Source organism: Stegodyphus dumicola, chromosome 5 (genome assembly GCF_044657685.1).
Source record: "Stegodyphus dumicola isolate Sdum_Otavi_A_Nest chromosome 5, ASM4465768v1".
NCBI classification, from domain to species: domain Eukaryota; kingdom Metazoa; phylum Arthropoda; class Arachnida; order Araneae; family Eresidae; genus Stegodyphus; species Stegodyphus dumicola.
In genome coordinates, this window is record NC_140772.1 from 25,381,501 (window position 1) to 25,402,137 (window position 20,637).

Below are 20,637 nucleotides of genomic sequence, written 5' to 3' on the forward strand. Positions count from 1 at the left end.
TTAATATAAGTGAAAAATATATACATGGACATAATTAGATGCATATCCTAGAAATTAGAGTAAATAAGCTACAGAATAATATTTTTATTTTATACAACATTTCACTTTTATTGACAAAAAAAATGAGGTTTCATTATTCATGACTGAATAACCTGAAGCTAAATAGCCTGAAATGTAATACTAAGATAGTTTGCACATTGTTAAGATGATTTTCATTGTATTTACATAAATGTTTTATGTTTGTGTTTTAAATGTTCTACTTGATAAATCTTCATGACTATCTTCCTATACGTAATTTCTAACAAAATAAAGCTTTTTACTTCCTTGTACAAAGTAAAAAGGAAGTATTGTAATCGCGAAAAGTTTCAGGCAGCATATTTTAACGAAAATATCCATTTTGACCGCTATCGAATGCAATTTAATGATGTATTTGCGTGACATCTGTACGTAAGGACAGAATAAAAGACTCTTTTCCTCCAAAAAAATTATAAAACTGCTTTAAAATGAATTCTGAAGAGAATTTTTCGTGGCGTCTGTACAAACGTATCTACGTACGTACTATCTCCCATAACTCAAAAACTAGTAGCCTAAGAACGTTGAAATTTTGTATATAGGACTGCTATAACATGTTAGATGTGCACCTCGTATTTTGGTTGCAATCGGCCGCACCAAGCGTATATAAATATATTTATATATTTATCCACTCTGTTACCCGGATCAGTGATCTCAGTTTCTTTACACTTATATGTTTGTAAATTGTAAATTTTTTGCTTTAAAAATGATTGAATTATGTTCTTCCTATCTTCCGGTTGAGGTTTTATGCCTTTAGTAAATCTGTATGCAATATGTTTAGAATTTTCAACAATTTTAAAGTTGTTAAAGCGCCGCTAAGCCTAATAATGTTTTTGATGGCGGCCATTGCTTGTTTACATTTGAAACAGCAGAGTAGAGGATTTGTTGCCAATCTAGAGAAACGTATCTTCGCAACAACAAAGATAATGCCTTCATTTATTATTGCGAATTAAATCATGCTTAATCCTTTCTGGATTTTTTTCGATGAAATAAGCGTTTAAGATTTACTTCGTAATTTTTAATATAGGTATTTTGAGTTTTTATGTATTTTTGCTTTGTCGCGAAGTGAGAACTGAATTAATTGAATGTGAAATACTCAATCGTCTGTGAAAAACTTTCTTTTTTGTTTTGTTTGCTTAATTTCTTTTATATATCATTCTAGCTTTATTATAGTATTTGAATAGAACATGTGGCAACGATTAGATAATTCTGTTCTTTAAATGATATAAGTTTTGTGCAATATGAGTTATAATATGAACGAAATATAATACTTTTAAGTGAATCTAGCGCCAGAGTGTCGCTATGGTAAACAAATACTAGAGTGAATTTTAAAGAATGCATTTACTCTATTGTGGTTTAGGCACTGTCGGCGAAGTAGATTTAATCCAATAAGTTTAAATGAAATGCAAGAAAAGATGCGTATAATTTAATATTCCGCACAAGGAAGTCATGTGTTGTACACATCAGATTTTTTTATGTAGTGAAAAAAGTATTTTATCCCATTCCTCTAGAACAGCTTTGCAGTGTCCAAAGAAGGGTAATAGGTCAACATCTGGACAATTCGCTTTTTGAAAGTCCAAAAGTGAAAAAAATCCCTTAATGATACATCAAGAGATTTAACAGATATAGGAATGAAAGGTATAGGGTTGAAACTTGTTCCTTGTACCATTTTTTCCAGGAAATTAACAGTGGACTTAGACGTCCGACTGCTTGATTTGTCTTGATACTGTTCTACTGATTCATGACACTGTTTGGTAAAGAAAAGGTATTTCATATTCGCAAACTGGGTATAAACGTTTTTCCTAATAATATGTGGAGTTGGCCTTAACAGTTTTCTGCACTCACTTTAATTTTTATTTGTCGTTATATCAAAAACGAGCAACAATCATAAATCCCTTTGAAAATTTTTCTATTATAACAACATTTTTCCATTCGTGGACGAATAATTGTTTCTCATAGACAATTATGCCGCGCTTTCTGCTTTCGACGATATATCGGGGAAAACCGCAATACACATAATGTTTTTCCGTCTTCTTAGGATTCAGATTAACAGTAATCTCCTCGTTTAATGTTATCACTGAGCATTTTAATGATTATCTTAATTACGATTATCTTAGTCCAGACATTAAAATGCTCACTGTCACACATCCGGTCAAGCGCAGAAATACCTAAGGGCAGAAGTTTGATAATATTTTAAATTTCACAAAGAAAATGTCTCTTTTACGATGAAACAGCAAACACTGGAACACATTCATATCTGAATGTCAGTCATATTGCGAATATACATTCAAAGAAATGCAGACATTTAATTTCCATGTTTCTCAAAAGCAAAAGCTGATTCTATTTTTGCGTTCCTTATGATGAAAATATTCTTCCATCTTTGGTAGCTATTTTGATCCTTTTTATTCATTGCTCCGACGCAATCAAAATAATATTTTTAGGTCCCGGATACTTCCTTTCTTATTTTCAATTATTTTCGTCGAAGTATATATGTATGTATATGTTACGGTGAAACATCAAACTCTGGAGAATGTCGACTTTCACCGGTGAATGTCAACATTCACATAGTCTCTTGGTGTATGTCCGAAATATTTTCCAAATACTCTTATTTCTGACTTACACCGGTCAATGTCGACATTCACCATGTACTAATGGTGAATGTTGAACATATAACAATATTATATTTTATTCTCCGTCATTCAGTCTCGAATAAACGCACTTGAGACTTGAAATAAGAACTTAAGAACATGAGAAACTAAAACACACAATACATTCAAAATGAGAAAGGAAAACAATAGAAGTTAAAAACTTACTTAATTATACAGTACGTTTTAAATGAGAAAATAAAATAACAATAATAAAAAACTTACTAAATTATGTGATTCAAATCTTATTGATTGCAACAACTTAAACTATTACGGCACTTTATGACCTCTCTTTTCGACTTTCACCAGAGCATATCTGTGATTGTCGACATACACCGGTGAGGGTCCGAATATACAAGAATGTAGTGAAATATTCGGTCTTTCACCGACGTATTTGGTGAATGTTGAATAAGTCGACATTCTCCAATTTCGGTCTTTCACGGTAACATATACACTGGTGTGCAAAAATTAAGGACGAAGTCGAAAAATTAACATATCAGCTGAACGAAGAGGCAGAGCGGACAGAAAGACCAATCAGGAGATTAAGTAAGGTGATGTACGGTAGCACATGCGCAGATATTCAGGTAGACGTAATGGGGGAGTGTCTGAGTAGTATAAAGCATGTTGTCGGCGTAAGATCAGTATTTCTGGCAAAGAGATTGCACGCCGTATAGCAGTTAAAATCACACCGAGTTGCTGCCTCAGCGAGAAATGGCGAATAATCAATCTGTTAGACGACATCTGGATGCTTTTACCCAAGGTCGAATCATTGGGAAGTTGGAGGAAGGCCGCAGTGTGACAAGTGTGGCTGCAGAGTTCGGAAGTTCGGAATTGCTCACAGCATCGTTTCACGACTTTGGAGACAATTTCAAACTACAGGAACAGCTATCCGGGGGTTTAGTAGTGGTCGTCCACGAGGAACCACACCCGCAGATGACCGGTACATTGCCTTACAGGCCAGAAGAAACAGGCGGCAGACAGCGGGAGAAATCGCTAGGGTCACGACACAGGCGACTTGACGACCGATATCGCGTTTTACCGTGGCCAGAAGACTGCACGGTGGTGGTCTGTTTGCACGACGCCCTGTACGGTGTGTACCTCTAACGCCTGCCCATCGGAGAAGGCGTTCTCTGTGGTGCCGGGAACACCGGAATAAGAGAGACAATGAATGGTGACGAGTACTCTTTACAATGAATGGGGACGAGATGAGAGCAGATTCAGTCTGAGTAGCGATTCTCATCGCATACTCATCTGGAGAGAGCGGGGAAGCCGCAATCATCCCTCGAACATCATTGAAAGGGACAGGTATGGAGGTGGCGGTATTCTCGTTTGGGGAGGCATCATGCTTGGTAGTCGTACAGACCTTCACATCTTCGACGCAAGTTCAGTCAACGGGACCCGTTATTGTAACGAGATTCTTCTTCCATATGTGCGTCTTTTTAGAGGCGCTATGGGTCCGCAGTTCCTTTTCATAGACGACAATGCACCATGTCATCGCACAGTAGCTGTCGAACAGCTCTTAGAGAGTGAGGATATTGAACGTATGGATTGGCCGGCACGATCTCCGGATCTCAATCCCATCGAGCATGTATGGGATTTTCTAGGTAGACGCTTAGCAGCTCGTACCTTACCACCAGTAACGATTCCTGAGCTTCGTTTGGCGCTGCAAGAGGAATGGGCAGCAATGCCTCAACAACTCATTGACACCCTCATTCTCAGCATGGGCAAACGCTGTGAAACCTGCCTAGCAGTCAGGGAAGATCACATCCCCTATTAAAGACCGGATGTTTCTTGCTGGACACCCATCACAGGGATGTTTCGGCCTTCGGTCGCATTGCGCTCCATGCTACTTTTTCAATAAAGCTTCTTTTTATCCCTCTGATTTCTCTTTTAGTAAGTGTTGCTTACATTACTCATATTCTTACGTATTGGGGATCTTACGGTATTAAATGTGTTGATTTGGAAAGCTTTTGTACAAAGTTATATTGAAAAAACCGTCTCGTCCTTAATTTTTGCACGCCAGTGTATATATATCAGCAAGATAAAAGCATACGTATTTTTATAACACATTTCCCATTCACTTTTATAATGTACTTTCAAACCGATATAATAATAAGTTAGTGAGAAATGTAAACAGCAAATTTTGTCTTTGAGAAAAAAAAATTATATAAGCTACATTGCGAATTTAGAAAATGGAAGAAGGATTGAATTCTTTACGAGAAGACAAAATAGCTTTCAGATCTCCCAAGAACAGAATTTACCTTCTTTCAATTGAAGATAATCAGTCTTGGTTAACCACATAGCTTTGAGCACTTTCTTCTTTTCCACCCATCTACTACAATTTCCCAGAGAATACAAGGGTCATTTATCGTTAGCTTTTGCGACTGCTTGATTAGAAAGTATTGGTAGAACTTCCTACGTAAAATATTTGCTTGTAAGGAAATTAAATTTCCATCTAAGGCTCGGTTTAAAAATCAATGCCAAATTATTTTTAAGTACGTACTTAAAAGAAAAAAGATAAATAAAAGATAAATATTTACCTTTTTTCTTTTAAGGAAATTTGTAACTAGCTATCCCAAAGATAAATTAAGATGTTGTTAGATACACATCTAAAGATGTAGTTAAAATTTTTTGATCTAAAAAAATTACAAAAAGCATATTTTTTAAATGTTAAAATGAAATAAAAATTATCTCCAGAAAAAAGTATTGTTATGTAAAGTAAAAGGCACTGCGGGTGTTTGAAAGACATAACATGAATAATAAAATTTTGCTCTGTCTTATGCCTCTTTCTTACATGTACGAAATAATTAAATTAATTAATGAAGCTAAAGCCTACGACAGCCATATACTTAAAACAGTGGTCTTCGAAACTGCGCTCCAAGGAATTCCGGGTTCAGTTGTCAAGGTTCCACGAGCCAAAATATTAATTCGAGATTAAAATTGTAAAGCACTCATAGTAATTCACTAATGTTTATTAACCTTTTGAAGACGAGATGGCCATTATAGTGGCCATAGAGTCCTCTCTTTGAAAAGACGGGGTTGTCCACTTTAGTGACCATGTCTTTTTCCCCCATTTTCCAGGCTTAAAAGTGGGGTGAAATGTCAAATTTGACGTCCCTAGGGTTTTAACCACTTATCTCTTTTAAAGGTCTTCCTTTTGCGACATAGATGCACCTCTCTGAGAATCCATTAAACTACACATAAGAATCTTTGTTGCAAATAGGAGGTGATTTGTTAAAGAGGGGAAAAGCATTTGGTTCAAGATTCCCCGTCCTTTAGTAGCTTTTACTGCTACCAAAGTCCCGGCCTCAAAAGGTTAACTCTTTCGCCGTCCTCTCCTGTCGGCGACAATTTCCACCTAGCGGCCCTTGGTTTTTCGCAGCGTATAATGTTGTTTTCTCTGTACACACATAACTTTCGTAGTGGATTAATGTAAATGAATATTAAGGAAAATTATAAGAAAATAAAGCATAATGGAAAAGTAATAATATCTCTGCTTATTTCTAAAAGCAGGATTAATTGGATAACATCTGATCCAGGCGGTCCATTCCTTCCATTTTGTTGTTGTAATCTTTTACAATTATTTACAGTTTTTTTACAGTTATTTTCCGTGTTTCAACATCAATCATTGAGTTATTATGGACTGTACTCATCCAACGTATGTCCTTCTTGTCTTTCTAATTCACAACCTCATTTTTTTCTCTTTTTCTGCTGAGTAGACGTTGAAGATCGCTCACTGTTTTTTTTTCTTTTCTTTGTTTTTAATTTCTTTCTCGCTGTTTTTTTTTCTCACTGTTTTGTTCTGTATCTTATGTAAAATGGTGCGAATATTCATAAAGCCCGTATCAAATAACCGTATAAATTCCATATCAAATAACGCCTACTATCGCTTTCTAGACTAAACCTGGACTCATCTGTAAATAGAGCAGCTCTCCACGGATCAGGCATCCACCGAACATGTTGTCGTGCCTACTGCACACGGTCCTTCCTATGGCGTGACGTGAGCGGCACGCAAATGGCTGGTCGTCTCGCATACAGACCACCTTCGTGCAGCCTTCTCCGCACAGTTGACGTTGACACCAACCTTCCGGTGCCTGCAGCAAGGGAGGATCTAAGAACAGTCGGAGTAGCGGCTCTATTCCTGCGTGCACATAATGTCCAATATCGGTCATCGGCGCTCCTCGTAGCAGTTGGCCGTCCTTGGCTTAACTTCAAGGATGCCGAATCTGCGGTTTGAAATCGCCTCCGAAGTCTATGAACCACAGAAGGACTTATATTTAGCCATCTGGCCACTTCTGTTTGACTTTATCCTGCTTCTAGTCTCCCAATGGCTTTCCATCGTAGTTCTGCAAGCAAATGATGCCTGGGGGTCATTGTTACGAATAAGCTATCTCACATTTCAGATGTCACTATCACAGTAAAATATGTGGGCTTGCTCTTAAACATAGACTTTTATTCTCCACGCAGATGACGTATTCCGAGTGCAGCGCCACTAGTTTTCATATTGCAGTTTTACTCAGCTACTCTTACTTGGCAACATATTCAAATTTTACATGGTTTCGCTTATTTGAGAGGGAGTTATCGCTATTTTTGTGATTTTTCCTTAATTTATGATAACCAGTGTAAAATGGAGCGAATATTCATAAAAACCCGGGGCAAATTCAATTAGAAATAGAATACCTGATTAGTACTGCCCTCTAGGAGGTATTAGAACAAACAAAAATAAAAACTCAAACAAGTAAACATTCAGGAAACGTTTTAAACGTTTAAAAGTTTTAAAATGTTGAAGAACACTCGAAGCGCATTACGGCCGCCCTACAGTAGTTTCACTTGAACGCGCTAGACGCGTTACGGACGACGAAGAGGTTAACTAAAAAAATATAAAGATACATTTAGTTATAAATTAGCTTTAAAACTTTACATATGGTCATCAATTGTCACCTGCAATGCTCTGCAAAACTCGGCAGTTTGCTACTGGGAAACGAATTGAATTTTGACGAAACTGTTAAAAATTGTACAATGGAAGCACCTTTTTCAGTTGAAGAAAGGTATTAAAAATATTTCCCAGAAACAAAAGATAAGTATGACAATATAAAGTCCATTCGAGTAGTTCGATAAGGGAAAAAAATGTTTCAGTGTATCAACAAGTTCGACATTAAAATACAAATTTAAACAAGAGTAGTTCCTAAATTTTGGGGTTATGCATTCGTAAAAAATACTTGTTTCTCGTGCACAGATAAACATTTTAATGCCTTACAAACAACACGCTTAGGTGACAATTTTCCCTCGACGTATGTGGCAGAAACAAATGTAAAAACAAATTAAATGCAGACTATGAAATGATTGCAGCTAACATCAATAAAGCTAGACGTCCACAGTTAATTTTAAAAAAATGCGAAAAAAGACCATCACTAAATATAACGGAAAGCTTATAAGGTATATCTCCCGCCTTCTTAGCATGCCTTCGTGGTGCAGTAGTCAGCACGCTCGACGCGAGTTCAAGAGGTCTGTGGTTCGAGTCCCGGTGAGGGCATTGCTCATTTTTCACGACTCCTCCTTTCAAAAAATACCTAATATCTCTACAAGGTAGGTTATACTTGGAGTACGGGCTAATACTATTAATGAGTAAATTACGCTAGTTCGTGTGGAAATATTTTAATAAAGATTAAAATGCTTTTCTTTAATTATCTTTACTAAAAGTATTTGTAACATATTGATCTACCTTAACTATTATTTGATGATCTATTTTTCTAATGGTAAGATGAGAGTTCTCCGGAAAAACCTTATTGTTCTAAGGGTTCTGTGAGTTGACAAAGTTTGAAGACCTGACCTAGGAAAATGATTCATGACCTAGGAAAAGGTTCATTCACCTAGGAAAATGATGCTTTTTTGAAGTTTTCTTTCCTAATAGAAAATAGCGCGTTTTCGCATACCAACGTAAAAACACCATGAATATCCATCCAAATAGCTCATTCTCTGGGATTCAAAACATGATCAAAATACCAGTGTTCAGAAATGTTATCCACTCGGCTCGATTGTGGATTATACGAAATAATGTTTAAGTATCTTTAAACTCCATTATTAGATTTCAAAGCATTTCGCATCTGGAAGCTCGAATTTTGAATTTCGAATTTCGAATTTGGTTTATTATACATTTCAGAATTTGTAAATCTTTAAAGAATTCCTGATTAAAGATTTGAAAGCGAGCATCAGCAAGACCCTACGGAATAAAACATCTTTACTTCCAGCGTGCGAGATTGCCTGTCAGAAATTTTAAGAATATGCTGTTTTTAAATATTTTGTGATAATTCACAGTCATACTTATTTATATCTCATAAACATGGGCCCGCGAAGAGTTCTCGAAAGGATCGAAGTGGAACAAAAATTATTTTCTGCAACGATGTATAGGAAACTGGAGCAATTATTCAACATCTTCATCTAAAAAAATCGCGCTAAAAAGGATTCCATGTATCAGCAGATAGCATCTAAGGAAGCAGCAACGAAAAGCTGGAAAATGGCACATCACATCGGCCAGGGTGAGGACAGCCAGCGGCCGCTCATTATCACTTAACGCTTAACAGTATCACTTAACGCTCCATCAGGAATTCTAAATGTATATTGCAAGTTTGTTTTTAAAATTACTGAAATTTTGCAGTTGAATTATGTATGGAGCGAGTGTGCAGACAATTTTGCTTAATATTAAAGAAAGGAAATTAAAGAAAGAAAAAAAGGAAATGTGTGTGTGTGATTATTATGGCAAAGCCTCGAGGGCTGTCTGCCTAAGAAGAGGGATGCCTTCGTGGAGGACTTTCTAAGGGAAACTGGCTCGTATACACGTTACACATGGGGAAAACCACGAAAACGCCCATGCAGCCAGCCCGTTCGCGGGATTCGAACCTCGGACCGAACTACCAGTGTTCAGCGACTTTACCGCTCGGCCGCTGGTGGGGCCGAAAAAAAGGAAAAGGAAACGTTTAAGTAGGAATAAGCGTAACAGCAAACTGATAGACATTTCGCGAGAGCGTATAAACCTTAGAAACCCCTTTTAGGTGATCGTTAAAATATAAAATCTTTAACATTTTCTTATTTTATACTCATGCAAAAATGCTCATTACGTAGTACCTGTAAAAATATAGAGATTAGAGAATTAAATCTAAATTTTGATTCAAAACTCTTATACTACTTCGATATTTAAGTGACAAATTTATTACGCTTGTTTAGTATTTTCATTTTCTTTACGCTCAAGATATTGAAATCAGATCTATTTATTTTAAAATTAAAGAAGAATTTCCTTAGGAATTATCCTGCAAATTATTGCAGTATAAAGAAAATAACATCTCCAAAACAAATCATCGAAATACATAACTTACTTCTTTCAATCAAGTATAAATTTGATATAGAATTTCTCCTTCAACTACGTTTTGCTACGAAATGCTTGTCTGATTTATTTGCTAAATAGTCATAAATAACTGTTTTCAAATCCAGCCATTAGTATTATATGTCATTATGATATTTCGAAATGTCTCTTGGATACTCGAGGCTGAATTTCGAAATATAATTTTAATATATGACTTTCAATTTTTGTCGAAGCTCCATCATTCGCGAATGCTATTAAAATATCTTCTTGAATTCGCTAGTATTAATAATATCTCCAAGCATTCATGAATGACATTAAAATATCTTTATTATTTATGCTACATCAATAACTCAAATTAATGTATTCACATTTTAATAGGAGTAAATAACTTTTAGGATGTCATTAAAGAGTCAAAAGTAGGAAAAATAACCAAAACTCTAAATTACATATAAACTATTTTGGACGCTGCAGGGAATACAAGATAATTCTGAGGATATAAAAATTGGAAAAATATAGTATCAACAAATTTTGTGTTGGCACAGGTTATGCAAATTTTATGGAATTTAGAAAGGTTTAGACATTACTGATTCTAACAAGTTGTCAACTGCATATTAGAATTTAATTCAACAATCTGAAGAAATGTTTAGATCTGCAGATAGAAGACAGGCAGCTTGTTTTTTATGACGAAAATAGCTAAAGCATAACTCTTATTCTATCCACCAAACACGGATTATCATGAACATAAAATTATTGACTCTTACTTCCACTTTCTAAGTACGGACTTTTATTCCATTTTCAGAATTTATTTACGTAATATAAATTAAAATATAGCAATTATACGCATTTATATATTCATTGTAAGTATTTATATATTTATTTATATTTATTCTAATAAATGCCTGGCTGGTGGTAGATAATATCCAAAACTAGAGCGTAAAAGGCGAAAGTCTAAACGATGGTATGGTTGTTCTATTCATGGTCTCCTATCCTCCTGTAAAGTGAGAGATTTATTACATTATGTGTGTGTGTGATCATGGCAAAGCCTCGAGGGCTATCTGCCTAAGGGGAGGGATGCCTTCGTGGAGGACTTTCTAAGGGGAACTGGCTCGTATACACGTGACACATGGGGAAAACCACGAAAACTCCCATGCAGCCAGCCCGTTCGCGGGATTCGAACCTCGGACCGAACTACCAGTGTTCAGCGACTTTACCGCTCAGCCGCTGGTTTATTACATTATGAGAGTTATTATATTTCAAGGGAGTTGAAATCCCAAAATCTTCAAAAAAATTGTGAATTCGGATTTTTGCATTTTCGAATTCTCTACACTTTTATCTTTCTAAAAATACCATTCTTTAATCTCGATGAAAATTAGAACTGTAAAAAAAATCTAGTTTTAATTTGTCATCTACTACGTTGATCAATGAGGATTTTACATAAAAACTCGTTTTTCTCCAAACGTGATTTTTTTATACTCAATGTACCTTTTCTCAGGAACTACTACTCACAGGTATCTAAACTTTTTATGGCTTATTTATTAGGTTCCCTAATATTTACTGAAATGAGCTTTTTGTAATAAACGTAAAAAAAAAATTAAATTTTTTTATGTGAGAAGAGTGCTAAATTTTACTCTGCCTAACAAAATATTCTGTAATTTACTCTAAAATTCAAAATGTTTCAGAAGCTCTTTTCAGTATAAGCAGATAGGTATACTTTAATTACAGAAAAAATTTCAAGTTTGTATCTACAGCAGATTTTGAGAAAAGGTACATAGAAAAGGGCCAATTTAACATTGTCGGTATAGGGGTTTCTGATACCCCTTCAGCATATCATTAAAATCCTATATTATTTATTACGTATATAATCAAAATTTTGTATTTAATTCTCCATTTGTATTCTATATTATGCATTTATATTCACTGTAATTATCTTCAAAATTTCTGTTCATATTTATATGAAATTCTATCAACGTATATCAAGTATTACGTCAAAATAATGTATATTTCAAAATCAAATTTTTATTGTAATATTAAAAAAATTCAAATAATCCCGGCTGAGTGAGCAATAAGACTCAAAGTCTCCATGGCGACATAGCTGATCATCCAGTGGTCTCCTGTTATCTGAATGGTAGCTCTAGAAATTTTGAAACTTATCACCAAAAATTCAAAATATTGAGCTAAGCGTCTGTAAGTTTCGAAGGGTGATTCACGTTAGTAATGGCAAACTCTAGATAAAAAAATTATAATATATTATCCTATCGTCAACTAATTCATACAAAGAAATTTACCCACAGTTGCGCATTTCGTTTATTGGATCGCTTACGCATGATGTTTGTAACAAATTGCTACTCCAACCGGAGCAGATACGATTTCCACTATATGAAGCTAGGAAATTCTCTTCATGAAATTAACAGTACTTTGCTCGGAATGTTAAAAAAATATCTCAGCTTCTAAGGATCTTAAGTTTTACTAACGTTTGTTTTATTTTAAATCTTTACTAACACTTCTTATTTTCTACTTCCAGCCAGAATTAAAAGCATTAACTTATTTATGAAAAATTTGTCTGGCGAACGTCAAGTACTTAAGTTGTGGCTTTTTGCCAAGCGAGAGAGAGGAAGGAGTTAGTCGAAGCAGGCCGCTTGCCTTAGAAGTTTTACTCGGTTGCTGTTTGTCTTCCAGGCCAGAGGTTTAATCCTCGTGATAATTTTTAAACGTATTGTAGTGTTAACAGTTCTCTGTACTACATACGGCTTCCTGTTAATATAAGGCCAATCTTCCACGTTTATTATTCCAAATTTAAGTTAGAGTTTAGTTAAATATTTTTATATTCTTACGTTCAGACCACAAGTAGTTGGTCTTTGTATTCCGAAGTACGGAAATTATTGTAAAGAGAGAAAAACAAAGGGTTTTGTATACCTTTCTTGTGTATCCTGTCTACTTCCCACAGTTATTGAACATAGCTTTAGTAAGCTCCCTGTTCCGAGTCAGGTCTGTGCATTTTCCCAAAGAAAGTAAGACGGAACATTGAACCTGATAAGCTAACTTCAAAATTTATTTCTATGCGAGACACCCTCAACCATTGTTAGAAAGTTCCATTTTGTTTTCTTCTTAAAATACCACGTGTTGTAGAGCAGTTAAGAGAATAAATTTAATTTAGACAAAAGTCACTTACTGAGATATGGATAAAACTTTATACCACGGAAAAGGGAAAGTCTTTTTCCTCAAAATTAAGTTCGAATAACAACTGCTGTATACCATCGATCCCCGAAAATCCCATTTTAATTTTCTCTCCCCTTTTGTTTATCGAATATTCTCAAAAGCCATTTTGCAGTTCGGCGGTGAAAGCTTGACATTGATTGCGCTGCACCTGCAACGTCGAGTTCACGAAATAACAATGCCTCTGCTTTGAGAATGTTCGAAATCAAATAAAGGAAAAAGCCAACGATCTGACTACAACCGCTGCTGCGAAATCAAGAGAACTCCAGTTGTGAAAGCTACGCCTGGGGTGGAGGAAGAAAAGCTGAGGCAAAAATCACTCCAGCACGGAGCACAGTTCGTTTTCATTCTGATGTGGATTAAGTGACAACTTTCATGTTACTAGGGGCTGTCTCAAAAACACGACAACCAAAGTTTGAGGTAGATATGTGAAGTATTGAAAGCTTCGAAATGTCTAGTTAACATTTTCATATATTTTGTCTTGTCTTATAAAAATATCTAAAAATATAATTGCATAATTTACCTTTTTCATTTACTTAAGGGGGATCATACACCTTAAACCCCTTATGATCTTCGAATATGTGATTGTTGCAAGAACTGGGATATTTTATTTATTTTAAAAGCAATTACTTCCAATTCTGACTATATAGTATAGCTGCTTTGGAAACTAGTAACCAGAAAGTTTGTGCTGCCACAAATATTTTTGTAATTTAATCCGCTTTGTGACAAAATTTTTCGTCATGTTTTCGCCTTCCGCGCATGATATTTTAAAAATGGCTAATGGTACACACTTGAAATTAGATGGAATTTTTTATATGGGCACTATTTTCTACCTGAACCCAAAATCTGATTGAACATTTTAATATTAAAAACTTTTACGCACGAAACCATTACAGTTTTTTTAGCAAAATACATTTTATAAACTCAACTCCAAATAAAATAAAATTTTAACACGAAATTCTTCTAATTTTTGGTTCACAGTAGTTTCCGAATGTTATAAAAGCTATATATTAAATATGGAATTAAATTATGCAACAGAATATTTTAAACTGTGCACGCAAGGTGGAAACATGACGAAAATTTTTTTCCCAAAGCGGATTAAATTACAAAAATATTTGTGGCAACACAAACTTTCTGATTACTATTTCAGAAAGCAGGTATATTATGTAATGAGCTGTAAAAAGTTGGAAGTAATTGCTTTTAAAATAAATAAGGTATCCCAATTCTTGCAACAGTCACATATTCGAAGATCTTATGGGTTTTAAGGTGTACGAGTCCCCTTAAATTTTCTTTTATATGTAATGAAGGAAGAACGTGGTAACGGGTAGCGTACATACATTTCATTGTAATTTAAAAGCACATTGCTGATTATGTTTAGATTATTTATTCCAGTGAAAGATATAAACGTTTAGCATCATTAATAAAAATAAAATTGCATATATTAAGGGTGACTAAACGTCATGCCAACAGCTGAATTGATGGATGGTGAGATTTATGCATCATAGCCTGAATAGGCCGTGATGTGCAGAACGTTTGTTTCACTTATTTTATCAAATGTAAAAGAAAATACATAAAAATAAATCTGAAATCGTTGCGCCCAAAGGGGCGTTTTTATAACGTTTTGTTTGTTTCCTTTACTTGTTAAATGCCATGCTGTTCGCACTTAAACCATAAAATTCAATTTAACAGCAATATCGCATGAGCATATCTTTAGAACTTCCGATACACAGTCTCGCACGCTGGAGATAATTTTTTTTCGTGCAGTGTTGCCATTGCTCGCTTTGAAATCGTTGAGTTTCTTAATCAAAAATTCGTAAATCCTTACAAAATATGAAATAATTAATAAAACAATTTCCAAATACCAAATCTGGCCTTGATGCCCATATTCGGGTGGAGACGTAGGTTATTCAAAATTTGATGGCTCTAGGTACCGTTGTTTTATCACAGTGTGAGAAACATACATACATTCACGCAGATTCTTTATTATTTAATTTCTTTAAATATAATACAAGGGTCTAATATTTGGTGACAACAACTAAAAAAGTGATTTGCCGTTTATAGTGAATCTACGCAAAATGCGAAAAAGAAACTAATAGCCCTTTTGGGCATATTGGTCCTTTCGGCTAAAAGCCAATGAAATAAAAATGATGATGAGCATTTATTAGTTCTGAAAGAGAGATGAATTTAAGTTGCAAGATGAAATGAAATGCAAAGCTAGCTAAAAGCATATCTATGACCATCAATAAAACACGTCTTTTGCCGTTTTCCTACAGATCATTTTAACAAACCGAAAGCACGAAAGTTCACAGGAGAAGCGAGGTAATTTTACAGATATTTCGTTAAATGGGAGCGAAGTCAAGAAGTCCGGGGTTCGAGTCCCGAAAAGGGGATTGCTCATTTTTCATCTCTCCTGTTTCAAAATAAACTAATGTCTCTACAATATAATTATTTACAACGTGTTTATCCTTCCGCAAGATATTTTTGGAAACATCATGTAAACATTAGGTCATGTAAATATCATGTAAAGGGTTAAACACTTCTTACTTCCTTGTACGAAGTAAAAAGGAAGTATTGTAATCGCGAAAAGTTTCATATTTTGACCTCTTTCAAATGCAATTTAACGATGTATTTCCATGATATCTGTATGAAAGGACAAAACACTTTTTTCCTCCAAAAAAATTATAAAACTGCTTTAAAATGAATTCTGAAGAGAATTTTCCGTGGCGTCTGTACGAACGTATGTACGTACGTACGTATCTCGCATAATTCAAAAACTTGTAGCCTCAGAACGTTGAAATTTTGTATATAGGACTGCTATAACATGTAGATGTGCACCTCGTATTTTGGTTGCAATCGGCCGCACAAAACGTATATAAATATATTTATATATATATATATCCCCTCTGTTCCCCGGCTAAGTAATCTCAGTTTCTTTACTCTTATATGTTTATAAATTGTACATTTTTTGCTTTAACTCTTTCGCATCGAGAGACGATCAAATTTGTTTTCAACAAACATCGAAAACGCCCATGTTTACGAATTTGTCTTGGAATAGTTTTCCTTTCCCCCTTGCTGATCTTGGAGGTTTTTCTGCGGTTTCTTCCATTGTGTGCAGTTTCACTTTAGGGCCGGATTGCACCTGCGAACGTCAATAGCTTTCCGTATTTCTCCTTTATTTGCTTCAAAAGAATGATTGACATGTCTTTTAACAACTCGCGAAACCAATGAGCCATACACTAACGTGGAGAGGAAAGAACTAGGTAGAAAATAAACGAGGCGTTGGGGCGGTTTGCCGTTGCCTGAATGAACGGGCGTTACGGGAGACTTCGATGCGAAAGAGTTAAAAATGATTGAATTATGTTGAATTATGTTGTCTTCCGGTTAAGTTTTGTATGCCTTTAGTAAATCTGTGTGCAATATTTTTAGAATTATCAACAATTTTAAAGTTGTTTAAGTGCCACTAACCTTTTTTTTTTTTTTTTTTTTTTTTTTGACGGCGTCTATTGATTGTTTACATTTGAAACAGCAGACTAGTGGATTTGTTGCCAATCTAGAGAAACTTAGCTTCGCAACAACAAAGATAACGCCTTCATTTATTATTGCCAATTAAATCATGCTTAATCCTTTCTGGAATTTTGTCGAGGAAATAAGTGTTTAAGATTTACTTCGTAATTTTTAATATAGATATTTTGAGTTTTTATGTATTTTTACTTTCACAGGAAGTGAGAACTGAATTAATTGAATGAAAAATACTCAATCGTCTGTGAAAAACTGTTTCTATTTTGTTTTATTTGCTGAATTTCTTTTATACATCATTCTAGCTTTATTATAGTATTTGAATAGAACATGTGGCAAGGAGTACATAATTCTATTATTTAAATGATATAAATTGTGCGCATTATGAATTATAACATAAACGAAATATAATACTATTAAGTGAATCTAGCGCCAGAGTGTCGCTATGGTAAACAAATACTAGAGTGAATTTTAAAGAAATCATTTATTCTATTGTGGTTTATGCGTTGTCGGCGAAGTAGATTTAATTCAATCGAATAAGTTTGAATGAAATGCAAGAAAAAATGCGTATAATTTAATATTCCGTACAAGGAAGTCGTGGTGTACACATCAGTTTTTTTAGTTTGTTAAATCATTTAGTTATAACTGTGTTATCAACTTAAATAGTTAAAAGGGATATGGTGAATTCTGTTAGCATAAAAAAATTCTCTTAATTTATGAAATGTCTTATCATAAATAAAAACTTTAAAAAATAGAAATACTAATAATGCAGAATGTTACTTTTTTTTTTTTTTTTTTCATTTTTAACGAAAACTAAAATATAAAGAAGTATCACGGTGGGAAAAAAGAACGAGTTTTATGAAAAAACATTTCTTCATTTTTAAATTGAACTCAGTCTCTTTTGGTATGCAAATTTGTATCAAATAGCCTTAAAAACAGAAATAAAGTACAATTCGTAGTTCTATTCTTAGAGTGAATAAAAAAATTCTGATATCTGAAAGCACTTTAACAGTATATATATATTTTTTTTCCAGTTTTACATAAACATGGTTCTGTAGGAATTTGAATGCGCTTAAAAGAAATACTGTCACACGTAAATCTCAAATTCTCCGTTTCAGATTCATGAATTGCAATACGTGGTATAAAATAGTTTTTCAGATCCAATCATTCATCGTAGGTATTTGAAACTTCAAATATTTTTTAAACAGAAGTTGAAATAAAGGAAGTTTCTTTAAAAAGTATTAATGCAAGAAAATGAATGATTTTAAATGATTTAATGGGTATTAAAAAGGCTTTTCAAGAGGCTTATTTCTTAAATTTCTTTTAATTTCTTAAGCTTTATATCATCACAAATTTTGATGATATAAAGCTTAAGAAATATTGTCATTCAATATACTTCATACTTTCTCGAGAGTCAGAAAACTGAAGAAATCCGCACTGCCCTCGCCGAGATTCGAACTCCAAACCTTCCAAATGCGCGTACAGTATTTCAGTTATACCACGAAGGCATGCGGAAAGGAGGGAGAAATACCTTATAGCATATAAGAATGCTCTAATTTGTAAATCTACAAATCAGAATCCATCTATTTTATAAATAGAATTGCTGTATGTGAATACTCCTCTAGAATTTAACACTTTGAAGGCCAAAATGCCTGAGACGACCCTTTAATTCAACGACCACAAACGCCCGAAGCAGCTGAGATCCTGATATTGTTTTCTTCTCTCTCCCCTAAGGAACGCAATAGCAGGTAAAGTTTACCCAAATGAATTACACCAGTTTACTGCAGACAGCTCGTCGTAAAACGTTAATGGAAGCTTCTTTTTTAGGAAGCAGAAAGGATGTCATTTGAAATCTTCACACCTCTTCGTGCGTTAATGGATAGGGAGGGGAGGAAATTGCTGTGACTCTCGAGAGGAATTTCAGGCATTTCGGTATTTTAAGCATACAGAATAGCGAAGAGGTCGGTTTTCTGAAGGTTATGAATAATTTCACTTGAGAAAAGTAAAATTAACCAGTCTTATGGGGGGGCTACGGATATGTTATGCTAAGTTTTCAGATATCTCTAAATAATTCGAAAAATCAATTTTTTTTATGTTTTTATAAAATATTTGATTTTTTAGAATTATTCTTAACAAACCGAGAGATAAATTTGGGTTAGAAGCAATGTTATGATAAAAAAAATAATTCTGTGCTTTTGTCAATTAAGGAGCTAGATGGGTTGCTAATATTTACATTTCAACAAATTCATTGTGCAAAGTCCCCTGAACTACGCATAAAATGCTCCTGCATACAGTTTTACACAACAAATAGACAGATAGGCGTGATATGAAAGTTGACTCATTAGAATTGCTATTTAAATATCCATTAATTTAAGAAAATGATGTGCGTATAACATTCCAGAGTAATTTGTTTTCAATTAAGATTTCGTAAACATGTGATTTTCTGACTGCGTGCATAATTTCTGAGAAATGGCTGATTAAAATTCAGGAAATTTTGATTAATTTTATAAACACTATACCCGAATAAAATGATTATTGTGCTTCTTCTCCCAAGTACTATTGTGCTTCTGATAAAAGATTGTAGAGTCATTAGGATTTTTTTTGAAGTAGGCAAGATGAAAAATATGCAATACCCTCCCCGGGAGTCAAACCTCGGTGCTATCGAATACGCGCCGAGTATGCTGACCATCACACCACGAAGGCATGCTAAGATGGCGGGAGAAAGACCTTATAAGACATTTTAGAATAATTAGAGATTTGAAATGATATGAAAATTTCGACTCCGTATTTTTCCTTACTGAAGTTAAAACGATGGTAATTATGAATGCGATACTGTTACGCATCGAATGCAGCTCAATGGGTAGTAGCATTTGAGTTAAATTGGATATTTGAACATGGCGAAGCAGACAAGTTTTGATTTACACTCAAATATGTTTTTGGGTGGTGGATAGGGACCGCATAAAAGAAAACACATAAAAAAAAAAAAAAAACGCACAAAACTTCACGAGTAGCTACAAAAATAGTTTTCGCAACACAATTAAAAGGTATTTTTATGCGGTGAATAGGGATCGCATAAAAAAGGTCTCAATAGAAAATAGCTCGAAACGTTACAAATAACTAGGAATTGCTTTTTTAAACGAAATCAAGACATGACATTTAGCAGGTGAACTGGTTCCAAATAGCTTGAAGATATTACCTCGCACTAGTTTAGAGTTGACTTTTTTCAGTTGTCATGTAGTCGGCGATCAGTTTTTGCTACGATTGTTCTTTCACTAGATGTTTGTATATGGCTCGGTAGCTAGATATACAAGATTGAAGCTCTTTGGAATTTTGAAGTTCTTTTAGAAATGCAAGAAATTGACATTCTAATTTATACCAAAGTTGTAATCCTACATATACAGAGGCTGTTTGCACATTTTTTAGACGATTTTGGTAAGCGGTAATAAAACCTCGTTTGCTGCAAAAGAAGTAATTGCAATTGTACTGTGTTTTTAAAAGTCAAAATTATCGTCTGTGGCTTGAAAGTTTTGCTTTTATTCAAAACGGCGAATTTAACAAAGCAGTGGTTCGAAGGCTACATTGACGCTCTTTCCGAAGAGAAATATGCATACTCCGTTATCCAAAAACGATGTGAGAGTCGAGGTTTTGTGATATCTAATGCGTCTATAGATAATATCACCAACAAGAAAGGAAACAAACGTCAAATTGGAGCCTCAAGTGGGACAAAAATTCCAAACCAGTATCCAAGGAAGAACGGACATCTTCGACTATTGCAAAGGCACGTTCTTTAATGTTAAACGAAAATCCCCCTAGTCAAAGGACAGTCGCAAAATC